The 15,995-nt window shown below is 43.3% G+C and overlaps 1 protein-coding gene across 7 annotated transcripts in view; it reads right to left on the reverse strand.

Moving 5' to 3' along the window:
• The window catches only part of ctnnd2a (catenin (cadherin-associated protein), delta 2a), a 228,907-nt gene that overhangs the window by 158,779 nt on the left and 54,133 nt on the right, over nt 1–15,995 (reverse strand). The window contains exon 1 of one of the 7 annotated variants that reach the window (XM_060862330.1): nt 1,760–1,783. The exons of the other annotated variants lie outside the window; for them this stretch is intronic. The gene's annotated coding sequence lies outside the window, so the exon portion shown is untranslated. Of the gene's footprint in view, nt 1–1,759; nt 1,784–15,995 lie in introns of those variants that run through there. 7 annotated transcript variants of the gene reach the window in all.

The following is a 15,995-nucleotide window of genomic DNA, read 5'->3' on the forward strand; positions in this document are numbered from 1 at the left end:
AAACAGGACACCCCCAAGAGAGGACACCCCAAGACAGGACACCTCAGGACAGCACACCCTGAGACAGGACACCCCTTAGACAGGACACCCCCAAGAGAGGACACCCCAAGACAGGACACCCTGAGACAGGACACCCCAGCACAGTACACACTGAGACAGGATACCCCTTAGACAGGACACCCCCAAGAGAGGACACCCCAAGACAGGTCACACTGAGACAGGTCACCCCAAGATATGACACCCCCAAGACAGGACACCCCCAAGACAGGACACTCTGAGACAAGACACCCCAAGACAAGACACCCCAAGACAGGACATCCTGAGACAGGACAAACCTGCTACTGAGATTATCTCTCACAGTTGGCTTGGGAATTTCTGAGGATCCCCTGAGGATCAGGATCTGGAAGCTGTCTCCAAAACCACCAGCATAACAAGAACCATAAGAAGGAGCTCTTTACAGAAGGGTCCAACATGCAAAATGAAACACCCCCAAGCTGCACATGGCCTCAATTTGCGTACTGGAACACCACAGAGCTGCTGAAACCCAATCTTTAATAACAGCAGCTTTTCAATCCCTTTATATATTACTGCTCTTTTCTTTGTTCTCACCCACTAGCTAGTCTCTAATCCCCTATCACACACCCTGGGAGGGTGAAGGCTAACACGTGCTTCGTCTGAGACACGTTAACACAATCTCAGTGTCTTTTCAAGCTGCTTCTCAGGAAGAGAAAAGTTCTACCTGCTCTGTTCTACATGCATGATCTTACAGGTGCCTGGAGGTCTTGGAGACAGAGAGTAGGTTCTATGGTTCTATCGTTTCTATGGTAACGGTGTACACATGATGCTCCACATCATCAGATACAATTTTCAAAAGGCTTATTGTGGTACAACTGTTTATAGCTGCTAGAACATATCTAGGAACAGGAACTAACTTCTTTCACAGACATTCATCAACGTTAGTTCCTCATCTCTAATCCTAATGAAAAATAATCCAACTTTACAAAGTTTAGAGTGAGTTTTAAAATATCTGAAGTCTCATATAGACACGTAAAGCTTCAATGTTAGAATGATTTCTTTAGAGAGAGGGAGACAGAGAGAGACAGAGAGAAAGAGAGAGAGAGAATCTCATAGTGTTTGTCTGAATGAAACCTAGAGGCATTGGATATAAATCAGATCTCCAGAACATCTCAAGGACACTCCAGTTGGGATTGAGTGTGAATCACCAGCTCCTGTAACAGTGTGTTCTAGAGCAGGACAGCTGAGGTGATCAATCAGCTTCAGCACGTTGGCCGCAAGCCTCTGATATCAACCGCATCCTCCAAAACCAAGCATAGAGTTATAGAGATCTCCTGAAACCTTCAGCAAACTTCTCAGCCCTCACCTCCCAAACCAATCACAATGAGACAATCAGACATCAAAATCAAAGTCTCTTCTGCTATTTGTTTAGATGTGTGACTTCTTTAATTACTAGCAAGTGCTACAGGATCAATGGCTGCCTGATTCGCTGACTATATGCACAGGACTGCATAATGGGATGAAGTATCGATCCAGCCTCTGAAGCTATTTGTGCCTTGATGATATCTCCATCCAAAAAACAAAAACACCTCAGTGTGCACCATTCAGTCCCAAATCGACACTTGGCGGTAAGAAGCAAACATGTCTTTCAACCCCCTTCCCGCTCTCTGCCCCTCCTTCACTGCAAGCGCAATTCCCAACTTTCAGCAAACGAAAATAGATCTATCCTTTTTTTTGTACTTACATCATAGGTGGCTGGTGTTGAAGCTGTGCAAATGAAAAGCTTCTCAAAAGCCACAACAACCCTGAATGAATAGAGGTTTCATAAGGAAATAAGCTTTTTGGACAAATCCAAGAAATCCGGTTGTTTGAGTCTTCTGGAAAAGATGCAAAGCAAGCTTTAGAGAATTCTAAATCCAAGTGCGGAGTTGCTCAAGTTCAGCATCGAAGCCGTGAGGCAGCAGAGCGAGACATCCGTCTAGTCGACTTCCCCGGAATCCGTGGACCGGATCGAGATAGCGTCTGGCTCCGTCTAGCTCCGGCTGCTCCGCAATCCGTGCCTTATTGGCCAAATTCCTGCACTGGTTTGAGACACAGTCCTCCGCCGCCTCCCTGTAACACACAGCAGCCACTCAGCCAGGCACAAAAGTCACCATGGCAACGGGGGATCCGGCAGCCTCCCACCCTTTTTTTTTTCCACAGAGCGCTCAGCATTTCATCACAAAAGACGCCCCTCCTACAGGCTCCACACGCCGAATGCCCACCTCCATCTGAGAGCTTTTCAATCGCTCTGCTCGGATTTGAACGGAAAGAAGGAGGCGCGTCACTGAAAGCCAAAAGTGCGGCTGTCAATCACGGCACATGTTGCTATGACTTCCTTTTTGTTATCTTCTTCTTCTCTCTGTCTAGCTGTCATCCATTCCGTCACTCTAGCAGCTTTGTCTAAAAATATGAAATCTTCTGAAAATCATGGCAAACTCTTACAGCAGAGCATGTAGCGGATGAAACAGAGTGTGAAGGCATCATTCATTCGTTCATTCGTCCATTCAATCATGCATTTATGGATTCGTTCATTCTCAGTAACTGCCTTGTCATGGTGCTGAATATTAAGCTACTAGTTTGCTCCAAAGTAAAAACAAAAGTGGGTGGCACGGTGGCTAGTGGTTAGCACGTTCACCTCACACCTCCAGGGTTGGGGGTTCGATTCCCGCCTCCACCTTGTGTGTGTGGAGTTTGCATGTTCTCCCCATGCCTCGGGGGTTTCCTCCGGGTACTCCGGTTTCCTCCCCCGGTCCAAAGACATGCATGGTAGGTTGATTGGCATCTGTGGAAAATTGTCCGTAGTGTGTGATTGCGTGAGTGAATGAGAGTGTGTGTGTGTGCCCTGTGATGGGTTGGCACTCCGTCCAGGGTGTATCCTGCCTTGATGCCCTGTGATGACGCCTGAGGCTCCCTGTGACCCGAGAAGTTCAGATAAGTGGTAGAAAATGAATGAATGAATGAATAAAAACAAAAGTAAAGACCAATTATGAGCTGGAATGATGCAGCTGAGTTTGAGGAAACGAGTTAGCCTCAATCTGAAGTCCGGGCCACGCCCACTACTGCTCAGACGCCTCGTTCGTCTTACCTCAGAAGTGTAAAATCAGAGCTCGGAATAAGTTGAGTATGTAAAGTCAGCTGTGGAGTCAGTGTTACAGATTCATCTTAATCAACTCAATCGACTCTTTCATAAGGTAAGAGGCGGTGAGTTTACCGACAACGCCGTGAGCAGCCATGTTGATCTGGACTCAGAGTTAACAAGACGCCACAGAGATCCTGAGTAGGAAGTCTGAATTAAAGGAGAAGTTGGAGGGGGAATTAAAGGAGAAGGTCAGGAGGAACATGTCCAATTCAGTCAAATGCAGCATTGTGTTACAAACACTGAAAAAAAATACAACAACGTCTACACCAAAAGCCTAATTTACATTGGAAACTGTATAAAAACAGCAAAGCGGAGCAGAACAAGGCTCCATTCTGGTTAATTCGAAGCACTGTTCTGTCTCCTGACTCAGCCAGAGAGTGTCACTCGCTCCAGTCATGCATTATTCAGAGCCTGGACGCCGCTACATCACCCGGCGCTAAACGGCCCGTCTGATCCAGCGTGTGCTAAATTAGACCCAAATCCGTGCCAAGGAGCCATCCTGGAGGCGAGGCAGTGTTTTTTATGCAGTCGAGCAAGCTGCACACAAACATTTCATGAGCGTGTGAAAGATGAGATGCTGACTTTACAGCTCTTATGACATTGCGAACAATATCTTAAAGACAGAGGCTTAAATTTTACATCTAATAACTAACAAAATATCAACAGTGAAACGATCAGGATGACGCCATCGCAAGGCGAAGAATCAGCTGTGTAATTTCCTCCGAATTCTCAGCGACGTTATAGCCAAAGATAAACACTTACATTTACAATTCATTCTCTTTCTTTTGTCTCATTTCTGCCTTGTTATTGATGTCTCTACATTTAGGCTCCGCCCACAAACGTGTATATACGAATATTTTTTTAAAGGTTTTCTGCATTTTTTTGAAGTTTTTAAGCATTTGACATTAAGGTTCCTAAGTTTATCTCCACCTTCTGGTCTGATCTGTTTCCTGATCTCCTGTATGGACAGAGACCTTCATGAATTACATTTTTTTTTAAAATAAAATCTGTATGCAGGGGGCACGGTGGCTTAGTGGTTAGCACGTTCGCCTCACACCTCCAGGGTTGGGGGTTCGATTCTCGCCTCCACCTTGTGTGTGTGGAGTTTGCATGTTCTCCCCGTGCCTTGGGGGTTTCCTCCAGGTAATCCGGTTTCCTCCCCCGGTCCAAAGACATGCATGGTAGGTTGATTGGCATCTCTGGAAAATTGTCCGTAGTGTGTGAGTGCGTGAGTGAATGAGAGTGTGTGTGTGTGTGCCCTGTGATGGGTTGGCACTCCGTCCAGGGTGTATCCTGCCTTGATGCCCGATGACGCCTGAGATAGGCACAGGCTCCCCGTGACCCGAGGTAGTTCGGATAAGCGGTAGAAGATGAGTGAATGAATGAATGAATGAATATCTGTACGTAGCCTTTCTGGAATTTTCAAATACGAATTAATTTTGTGAAGAAAAAATAAAGAAGGTTTGCTGATCAGGCTGCATGAACATACAGTCTGGGCTAGAAAGAGATCAGCTCCAGAGCTCCAGCCTTCATTCCGCTCTGTTTACTTTCCTCATGAACGCTGGCACTCTTGATTTTTCCAATTAAAAGTTAATCTTATTTCCGTAAATCGCTGTGTTTTCATCAGTAGAGGACACGCTACGTCGTTAGTCGCTCCTGCTTGCGACCGCTAACAAACAGTGATTCGGTTAGAAGATTAGCGAGCCGGCGTGCTGCGTACTAACAGCCTCTATACACTCTTTTCATCAGGGAAATGGCAAGGAACCACAACCAGGAAAGGAGAAATGACCCGTCGGTCCATTACAAGATGAGGAACAGAATGAGAATGATGTAAAACTTCTGTTCGCTGAAAGTCGAAGGTTGATCAACTGCGGAACTCGACATAGCGAGTCTTTAGGTGAAGAAAACGTGAAAAACAAAACAAAACGCAGGCTTAAGAGACGATCACGTCTAAATTACTATATGTTCTGTTAAACAAGATGTCAGGCAGAAGGACAAGTCTGTGTGTGAGACCCAGCCCGTGTGAGACAGCCCTGACTCTGACTTTCTGCTATTTAGCACCAAGATAAACAATCTCATTACGTTCCATAAAGAGGTCACCTGACCAAGTGCATGTCATGTGACCTGCATGACTGAAAGAACTCGTGTGTCTATCAGGCATCTCCTCACTCTTCCACTCACTCCTTCCCCCACTTCCCTTTCTTTCTCTCTTTAGGAGGAAAACAAAAGATTTTGTTCCTGTACGAGTAAAAAACTTTCAACAATTACACCCGATTTTAATGCACACTGACTCATTAACACATAAACCCAGTGTGATGTGCAGCTGCATTACTGTCTGATCTAGAAAATTCATCAGGACCTTCTGACCAATCAGAGTGCAGAATTCATCAGCTCTGGTACAAAGGTACTTATAGAACTGACATAGATTGTCATAAGTTCTTTTGGATCTCTTCACTAGAGCAGGACCGTCTTCATTTTTATTGTCTTTTCTTTTTTAATTGGACATGGACATATGCCGGGGGTCACGGTGGCTTTGTGGTCAGCACGTTGGCCTCACACCTCCAGGGTTGGGGGTTTGATTCCCGCCTCCACCTTGTGTGTGTGGAGTTTGCATGTTCTCCCCGTGCCTCGGGGGTTTCCTCCAGGTACTCCGGTTTCCTCTCCCGGTCCAAAGACATGCATGGTAGGTTGATTGGCATCTCTGGAAAATTGTCCGTAGTGAGTGTGTGAGTGAATGAGAGTGTGTGTGTGCCCTGTGATGGGTTGGCACTCCGTCCAGGGTGTATCCTGCCTTGATGCCCGATGACGCCTGAGATAGGCACAGGCTCCCCGTGACCCGAGGTAGTTCGGATAAGCGGTAGAAGATGAATGAATGAATGGACATATGCCACACTGCCCCCTAGTGCACACATTCAGGTCACATACACAAAGAAACAGGAGTATAAATCAGCCTTGTGACAGCGTGTTTGAAAAGAGAGATTACTACAAACTCCTCATTTATTTTCAAAACAAGACTTCCTGCGTCGCCGCCGCCCTTCGTTCTCCGACCTCGGGTTCTTTTCAGCGTTCTACTGCGTTAGCTACAGAGCATCAGAGTCAGCTTTTTGTGCAGCTCCATTTATTATCCCGAGGTCATTTCTGCGTTTCTGCTAAGAGAAGCGCCGGACCGCACGCAGCTCCCCGGTGACCGGGATACAGTCTTGAAATGAAGTATGGATTTTTCACAAGCCTATGAATGTATCTGTAGCTATAGAGGGAAGTCATGGTAAGTTCATCACTGCAGCTGGAAAGGAATACAGTTGTGCCATTTATTTGGAAAATATGACTGATAATGTAAAAGAATTGCTTCTTATTTAAGGATCGTGGTCATGTGAAGTCATTAATTATTACATAGTTGTTTGACTCCTTTTTAAAACCTAATGATAAATTAAATGAACTAAATGCCTATTAAAGTGAAGTTTCCACACATGTGACTGGTTGTAATTGTAATTAGTGTCTGCGTATAAATCAGTGAGTTTCTCAGCTCTGTTCAGTTTCTCTGAGTTTCTCAGAGGTGATGCACTGACTTGGCTGGATACTGCACCATGGGGAAGACAAAAGAACTGTAGATGGACCTGCGTATTAAGGTAGAGGAACTTTATAAAGCAGAAAAAAGGATCTAAAAAGATCTCATGCCAGTCAGTGCTGTTCAGACTCTGATAAAGAGCTGGAACACAAGAGGTTCTGTCGATACTAAGCCACGGCCTTAGATTTCACCCAGAAATACAGGCTGCTCTGGAAAAAAGTGGTGGTGTTGTTTCAAGAAGCACAATAAGGTGGGACTTGAATACAAATGACCTGCACGGTCGAGTTGCCAGGAGAAAGACAGAACCTTTTTTCAGAACCTAGACAAGACTCAGAGTCATGTGGAGTGATGTGATCACAACTGAACTTTAAAGTCACAACCATAAACACTAGGTTTAAAGAGGAGTCAACAAAGTCTACGGTGAAAAGTTCACCATGGAAAAAGGTGAAGGTTCTGGAGGCCATCACAGTCTCCTGACCTCAATATCACTGAGTCACTTTGGGGAGATCTCAAACGTGCAGTTTGTGCAAGACAACCAAAAGATTTACAGGAACTGGAGGCATTTTGCCAAAAATTTTGTTATACATATTAACTTGAGTTCTATTAGAAATAAAATAATATATTTTTTTTTTTTGTCTTGTTTTCTTTTTTCATTTTGTTTTCTTTAAAAAATGGTTCACAGTGTGCAAATGCTCCTAAAGTATGCAAACTTTTGAGCACAACTACTGTGTATGTGCTCAATACATTCAGAGGCAGGAAGATTTTATAGGACGGGTTGATTAAACAGGACACGACGATAAACCATAGTCAGAAAAATACCCAAGGTCAGCAACAAAAAAAACCACAAACAGAATCTCCAAGTAAAGTCAAGTCAAGAGAGAGAGTCAAGAAGCTTTTATTGTCATTTCAACCATATATAGTTGTTACAGTACACAGTGACATGAGACAACGTTTCTCCAGGATCAGGGAGCTACAGAAAACAAAGACAGGGCTATAAGGACTTGTAAGTAGTCTTAGCCACATAAAGTGCAACTGTGCAACCTGGTACAAACAGTGCAGGACAAGACAAACAAGACAGACAAGACAGACAAGACAGACAAGACAGTGCAGGACAAGACAGACAAGACAGACAAGACAGTGCAGGACAAGACAGACAAGACAGTGCAGGACAAGACAGACAAGACAGTGCAGGACAAAATACAGTGCAGGACAAGACAGACAAGACAGTGCAGGACAAGACAGACAGGACAGTGCAGGACAAGACAGACAAGACAGTGCAGGACAAGACAGACAAGACAGTGCAGGACAAAAGACAGTGCAGGACAAGACAGACAAGACAGTGCAGGACAAGACAGACAAGACAGTGCAGGACAAAAGACAGTGCAGGACAAGACAGACAAGACAGTGCAGGACAAGACAGACAAGACAGTGCAGGACAAAAGACAGTGCAGGACAAGACAGACAAGACAGTGCAGGACAAAAGACAGTGCAGGACAAGACAGACAAGACAGTGCAGGACAAGACAGACAAGACAGTGCAGGACAAGACAGACGAGACAGTGCAGGACAAAAGACAGTGCAGGACAAGACAGACAAGACAGTGCAGGACAAGACAGACAAGACAGTGCAGGACAAAAGACAGTGCAGGACAAGACAGACAAGACAGTGCAGGACAAAAGACAGTGCAGGACAAGACAGACAAGACAGTGCAGGACAAGACAGACAAGACAGTGCAGGACAAAAGACAGTGCAGACAAAAAGTTACAATACAATACACAAAGTACAAAAAATACAATACACAAAAGACAATAAACAGTAAACAGAAACAGCGCCGACTGACCGGTGTATATACTGTGTGTGAATACTGAATGTTCACACAATATTTCGTGCAGTAACATCAGAATAAACAGTTTCTTAGCAGCAGGTCCTTGAATAATATATAGAATTGTGCAAAAGACAGCAAATGACTGAAATATTGTATAGTTTGTGCAAAACCGCAAAAAAGTGTGCAAAACAACATGTAAACAGTTTGATGTGTCAGTGTGTGTGTTTTGTGTGGGTCTGTGCAGTCCATACAGATGATGTGTGTGTATGTTGTGCTCAGTACAGTTCAGTTCAGTTTCCTAAAGTAGGAAAGACTCGGCAAAGCATCGCTGGAATTGTTCTCGCACGGAAAGGTTCTCGATTCAGTAAAATCACAAGCACAGGGTTCTCCGTATAAACTCCTCTCAGAGAGACACATAGCTGTATGTACTGACATTATATGAGAGCTGTCCTACGTTGAGCCGCAACTCAAATCAATAAATAACCAATGTAAAGGCAGATAAAGTCAAACTTTAAATCTCCAAGACGCCGCGTAGGAAACTAAGCTCTACGCGACCGGCCCTGTGGAAATTAATGGATTTTGTAAATAAGATTAAAAGTGTATTGGCCAGGTAAGAAAGTACTTACAGGTAATTTAAGGTGGCAGTTGAACACACCGCTACAGGCACTGTCACGAAAAAAGAGAAAGAATGATAGAAAAACAGAGTAGATGTATAAAATAAGTAATAAATAGAATAAAGTATTTGCAGTACTGTGTGTGTGTGTGTGTGTGTGTGTGTGTAAGACACTCTGGAGGAACAGTATAGTAACTAGTAAAACTGCCTCGTGTGCATATTTTACATGATGTACAGCACACACAGTTCCAGAATAATGAACATGCTGTACTTGACTACAATGGGTACGGGCTATATTGTGTGTGTGTGTGTGTGTGTGTGTGTGTGTGTGTGTATTTTCCCAAAGAGTAAAGGGCCATGCTGTACTTATTAGGACAAGTTATGGTTATTTAAAGCAGAACTTCTCTGCACCCATTTCGAATCTTTTCAGAGCCCGAGCTTCAGCCTGTTCTCCGGCGTGTTTGGATTTTTACTCCACAGGAATCGACGTTCCGTCCCCGTCTGGATTCGCTAATAAAAAGGTTATGTGCGCAGTAATTGACTCCAGCGAGAAAGCCACAGTGTTTACACCAACTCAGAAAATTCCATCCATCATTCAGGCGATCAGGAGAAACACGGGGTCGCGTTTACGTTACAGATAAAGCCGAAGACGTCGATGCATTTTCTGTAACGTTTCATTTAAATGTGGTTGCCAAGGCAACCGAGAATCAATCAATCGCAAGCTACGGCTTAAAACAAACGTACGCAACCATTTGAAGTACGATGCAAAGACGGAAAAAAAATAAATAAAAATAGTTGCAATAAAAATAAAATTCAATTATCTCTACAAACAAAGAGAAAAATATATATATAAAAAAAATCTTAAAATTATTTTGAAATCTTCGCTCCGCCCCGTTTGAGGAATGCTCAGGTCCGAATTAAACACTAAGAAGAAATCACTGAGCAGTCTTATCAGAGAAAGCGCTTGCTCACTGATAACGATCCACATGTAGTTTTTCCCCCAATGTTGGTCATATAATAAGCTGTTCAGCCTCAGCGTCCTTACACCTGCACTCAAAGTAGACACAACAAAAAATGAGTTCATGAACCTACAAACTGAGAAAGGAAGCTCAGCGAAATATCATCCGAAAATGTCACTGGCTAAATGCCAGCTTGAGTCAGAGCAGTTTGTCACGGGCCTGAGCGAGCAAGTAGCCAACTTTTACACACCAGCCCGGATTCTTTCGCTCCTCGTCTGCATTAAGACGTCCGTCCTGTTCCTGAGAGCGCTCGGAGACCGGAGATAAACAGAGACAGTGTGAGGCTGGATGCTGAAAGGTCAGATTAGTAATCGATAACAATTACAAAAGCACGGTCCTGCTCTTGTCTAGGAGAAGTCGGCCATGTCGTGACGTTTATAATGTAAAGGACGTATCTGTATTCTGAAGACTCGCTCACGTTCGCACGTCTGTGCTGTAATTAACGGGAAAGACTTTAAGTGCCCTTTTCTGCCAGAAAGAACCGGGTGCTGGTTCAGAGCTAGCACTGGTGCTGGTTCAATGTTGGTTCCACTGGCGAACCTTCTAAGAACCGGTTTGCCTTTCCACCGGTTAGCGAGCGTCACAGAGCCGAGTCTGACGTCACTGTATACGTGTCACATTACACAGCAACTTTAGCGCAGCAGCGACAAACACAAACACATCAACAATGGTGGATGTTGCTTTATTGTTAATGCTCATGGCTTTGTGAACCTACATTAGCATCCAAACGCGGCGAATCCAACGTGTACGTGCAGCTCCATGTAATCTGTATAAACGGAGGTTGTTATCGAGAAAGTACATAACGTTATTTTATCATTAACACAGAAAAAATTTAGCCTTAGCATGTAGCTACTTACTATCATGTGTGCTGATAATGTATCATATCGCGGTGAAGTAAAAGTGTATTAAACATTAGTATACTTAAGGTACATTATCTAATGCGCTAACAGTAGCCCCGCCCACAATCCCGCCCACAGCCCCACCCACAGCGCCTGACACAAGCGGTTCTTAAGTCAACGTTTTGGTGCTACTTAAGAACCACTTTTCCTGGTTCAGAGCCGGTGCTTTGGCTGTCGAAAAAGAAAGAACTGGTTCTAAATTAGGCTCCGAACCTGCACTCAAACTGCCTCGGTGGAAAAGGGGCACTAGTGTGAACTAAAGTAAGAGTCTCAATCCTGGGACGATCCAGACAGAGTAGTTTGAAAGTGTGTGTATGTGTGTGTGTGTGTGTGTGTGTGTGTGTGTGTGTGTGTGTGTGTGTGTGTGAGACACGTTCTAACTGCTGCTGGTAAAGAGGAATAAAATTTCAGGATCTCATCACAAGCGGTATGCTAACGTTCTGAAGGTTCTTTCAGAAAAAGGATTAGTCTCAGTAGGGGATTAGTCGCTCCTTTGAAATAAGGAAAGTGCCACTTTACCTTGTTTAATGTAAGTGGCATTGAGTAACAGGAGGATGAAGCTGTATTAGGAAGGATGTGTTGTGTAGACAGTGTGGACCGTATGGATCGGGCCAGAACCACGTCAGGTGAAAGATGACCACAGTCCTGATGTATCTGTGTGTTTGTGTTTTTGCTCTAAACCAGGTCATTAACCCGAGGACTGAATATATTTAAGGTGTGTGAGGAGAGAACTCATCAAACTCAAGCCATAAAGTCCTTCCTCTGAGATCACTTGTTCTTAGTAGTCCACTTGAATAATACATTACAATGAACTTCATTCACAAACCCCTTTTTAGTCTGAGCAAGACTTTTACGAATACATTCGGCGAACGCCGCAGTCCCTGCAGATCGCCTGGGATCTTCAGCAGAATGTTGTCAGCTTTCCACTTCTTCTTTTGCCTGAAACTAGAATTTAATCACTTCTACCTTAGTCCCATCAGTACAAACGATCCATACATAAACACGTGTTAGTCTTAAATGTGCCATCTCCTTTGAATGCATTAAAACAAGCTGTTGATGAAATCAGAACTGAACAAAAAAAAAGCCTTGGAATAAGGAACCAGAAAAAAAAAGGAAAGAAATAAATAAGCCTGAGCTTCTGAGAGACACGTGGCTCTAAATGTGTAATGTTCCTCTTCTCCATGTCCCAGATCATAAATGAACATGATGGAGAGAGGGAGCAGAAATCTGAGGAAGGTTTTTATTCAGGCCTGAAGTAGTCTACCTGCAGGGACGGAGCGATGGAGTGGAATCAAATAAATAAGTAAGTAAGAAAATAAATAAATAAATGTGGTGATTCTGTAAAATATGAATAACTCCAACTCCAAATCATTAAAAAACAGTAGAAACGGACATCAAAAACAACAGCATTTTTATTTTTCAAGTTAACAAGCGGTTAACATTCATTCATTCATTTCTACCGCTTATCCGAACTACCCCGTGACCCGAGGTAGTTCAGATAAGCGGTAGAAATGAATGGAGTTTGCATGTTCTCCCGGTGTCTCGGGGGTTTCCTCCGGGTACTCCGGTTTCCTCCCCCGGTCGAAACCGGAGTACCCGGAGGAAACCCCCGAGGCACGGGGAGAACATGCAAACTCCACACACACAAGGTGGAGGTGGGAATCGAACCCCCAACGATGGAGGTGTGAGGCGAACGTGCTAAGCCACCGTGCCCCCCTAGCGGTTAACATGTTCAGAGTAAATATTCATCAGCTTCATCAGAAATGTCATTCTTTTTGTTGCTCTGAGATTGACTCAAAAAATGTGGGTCAAAATGAAATACATAAATATGGATTTAATCATTAAGAAAGTGATAGACTTTATAGATAGAGTTTTTTGCAGTTCATGTGTACGTAGATTTCTTTACAACACCTAGAAGCACATTTGCTGTTTTTGACCCCATTCGTGACCCATAAGTATTTGGAAGCCGAATGGGGACAAAAACAGTCAAGTTTTTTTTTTCTATTTGTTGTAAAGAAATAAAAATTATTTCGTAATTTCTTCTTATTAACTCCTTTATTTTACGACTTCTCGTTACAAAGTTGTGGGTTCATTCATTAATTTTATACTATGGGTTTCAGTGTAGAATCCATGTGTGTATTTTGGATTTAATATAAATCAAAGCTGACAGAAATCAGACGAATTCATCGTATAATAATAAATGGCATGAGTTATGTCACCAGGACATTTTTAATTAGATATGATGTCTGTATTTTTATAGTAAATATAAAATTTTACATTTCCATCTATTTGTGTGTCCAATTATTTACATTATTGGAACTTAAATTATAGTAGAATCGAATTCAAATGTTGTTATTTTATACAATGCTACTGATTCAACGGCTGTCAGGGACATTTTTGAATTTCTAGCCTTTGAAGAAAAATTTGTTTAGCAACTCAAACAAAAGGGGGTCACGGTGGCTTAGTGGTTAGCACGTTCGCCTCACACCTCCAGGGTTGGGGGTTCGATTCCCGCCTCCACCTTGTGTGTGTGGAGATTGCATGTTCTCCCCGTGCCTCGGGGGTTTCCTCCGGGTACTCCGGTTTCCTCCCCCGGTCCAAAGACATGCATGGTAGGTTGATTGGCATCTCTGGAAAATTGTCCGTAGTGTGTGTGTGAATGAGAGTGTGTGTGTGTCCTGCGATGGGTTGGCACTCCGTCCAGGGTGTATCCTGCCTTGATGCCCGATGATGCCTGAGATAGGCAGAGGCTCCCCGTGACCCGAGGTAGTTCGGATAAGCGGTAGTAAATGAGTGAGTGAGAGAGAACTCAAACAAAAATAATAAAAGTCCAACTGTTCAATCAAAACCCACCGAGTCCACAAACTGAGAAAAGATCAGCAAATTCAATAATATGCATAAGTGCTTGTTTTGAATGAGAACGCTAATTCTGGGAAAGCTTTCTTTCATTAGCGACTGCTGTGGAGCCTCACGACGGTGGCGATCGAGGGATTTATGATGAAAGCCGCAAAAAAAAACAAAAAAAAAACACGACAGAACTAACAAGAAGAACCCAGTGAGCTGCAGAGATTATAATGACTTCCAACTGTTCGGTCTTGTTTGAGCTGAACCTAACACGACTCTCCTCAAATCGTGGCTCGGCTCCTGATCGAGATCCACAGAAGGTTTCTCTGAGAACACCGGAGCCGTCGCTCGTCACGAACAGACGTACGCTCTCCTCGTTTAATTTCCATTACCGCTCGGTCTGTGCAGGGCGGCAGTTTATTTATGCAAAAACAAATGCAGTGCAGCAGCGAATACAGCAGCTTGTGGGGGGGGAAATAATTAGTCAAATGAAGCATGATGTGAATTTTCTTTGCCAAAAATAAACAAGGACACAGCAGAGATCTGGCAACACAGACCCAATTGGATTTAGCGATGTTTTATTTTTAATCATGATTTTTAAAAAAAGTTGTTTTTTTTTTTACGTCAATAACAAAATGAATAATTTCACACACTGCAGCATGATCAATGTGCTCGTTCTGGTACGTTCTGGTTACTATAGCAACAGCTCATCTGCAGGGATTCGTAGGGGTGAATGTGCTGATGTTGATAGGGTGAAGTTTTCTGTGAGGACAAACAGGTTTATTTAACATCGACGGAAGGAGTCTCCAGTGCCAACGAAGCTTTAAATATGATTTGAATATTATGTCGGATTCTAATCAGAACAGGAACCGACGTGTTTCTACGTATTTCACGTTAAAAAAAAAAAAAAAAGGCATAAATAAATTACGGAAGAAAATATAAAAGACATTTATTTCATGTTTACTCAAAAGACTCTGCATGACATCCGTATACAATTGACAGTCATACCGACAGTGTAAGAAAGACGACACACACACACACACACACACACACACACACACACGGCAGTGATTCTCCGGCAGCAAAATAATCTGTAAAATACACCTGAGTGCTGTGAAGAACACAACACCTCTCTTATGAGTCGAGTATAAAACGCTTTCCATGCTCTGGGTAAATAGATTAAGTTTAATTATAATCTCTGCAAACAAACATCTAAAAAAAAAATCCCATTTAGACAGAAAAAAAAATAAATAGAGAAAGATCCAGTTTCATAAACTGCCTAAAACTAAGCGTGTAATTTAAGCATCCAAAAAAAAAATATATAAAAAACAAACCGAGCTGATCTCTGTTCCTTAATTGGCTTTTCTGTGCAATCTGATGAGGGACGTGAAAGTTCAGCCGAGTGGAAGCTACGCAAACACCAGCGATTGTCAAAAATGAGGCTAAAAATAACTGAAGCGAATCAAAGCAGGCGTAATTCGAACCTGACGCACTGCTGAAGGGTTGGGAACGTAGACCCGCTCGTGTCCACGCCGTCGCGCTGAGTTTTCTCTTCAGGAGTCAGTGTGAGTCAGAAATGTGATGTTTACTACAAATCTTAAGCACTGCAGCGTAAATAAGATATAACCTGTGAGAAGCTGCAGAATTACTGATCTTGTGTGATCTGGGGTTGGTTTCTATGAATACTTTACCGTTTCTATAGCAACAGTTCATTCACAATCTGCACAGACTGTTAAACAGGTGTGTAATGATGGATGTTTGAGTGATGTTGACTGTATAAGGAGATGTTTCTCTGTCACGTGTGGAAGGAGTCTCCAGTGTCAGCACCATCTGTATAAAGGGTGTGTACAGGTGTGTGTTTGTCTTTGAACGTGTGTGTGTGTTGGTCTGTGTGGTTGTGTACAGGAATGTGTGTGTTGGTCTTTGAATGTGTGTGCATGTGTGTGTGTGTGTTTTTCTGTGAAGGTCTATGTGTGTGTGTGTGTTTGTCTGTGTGGGTGTGTACAAAAATGTCTGTGTGTGTGTTTGTCTGTAA

The sequence above is a fragment of the Tachysurus vachellii genome, chromosome 25 (assembly GCF_030014155.1).
Source record: "Tachysurus vachellii isolate PV-2020 chromosome 25, HZAU_Pvac_v1, whole genome shotgun sequence".
NCBI classification, from domain to species: Eukaryota; Metazoa; Chordata; class Actinopteri; order Siluriformes; family Bagridae; genus Tachysurus; species Tachysurus vachellii.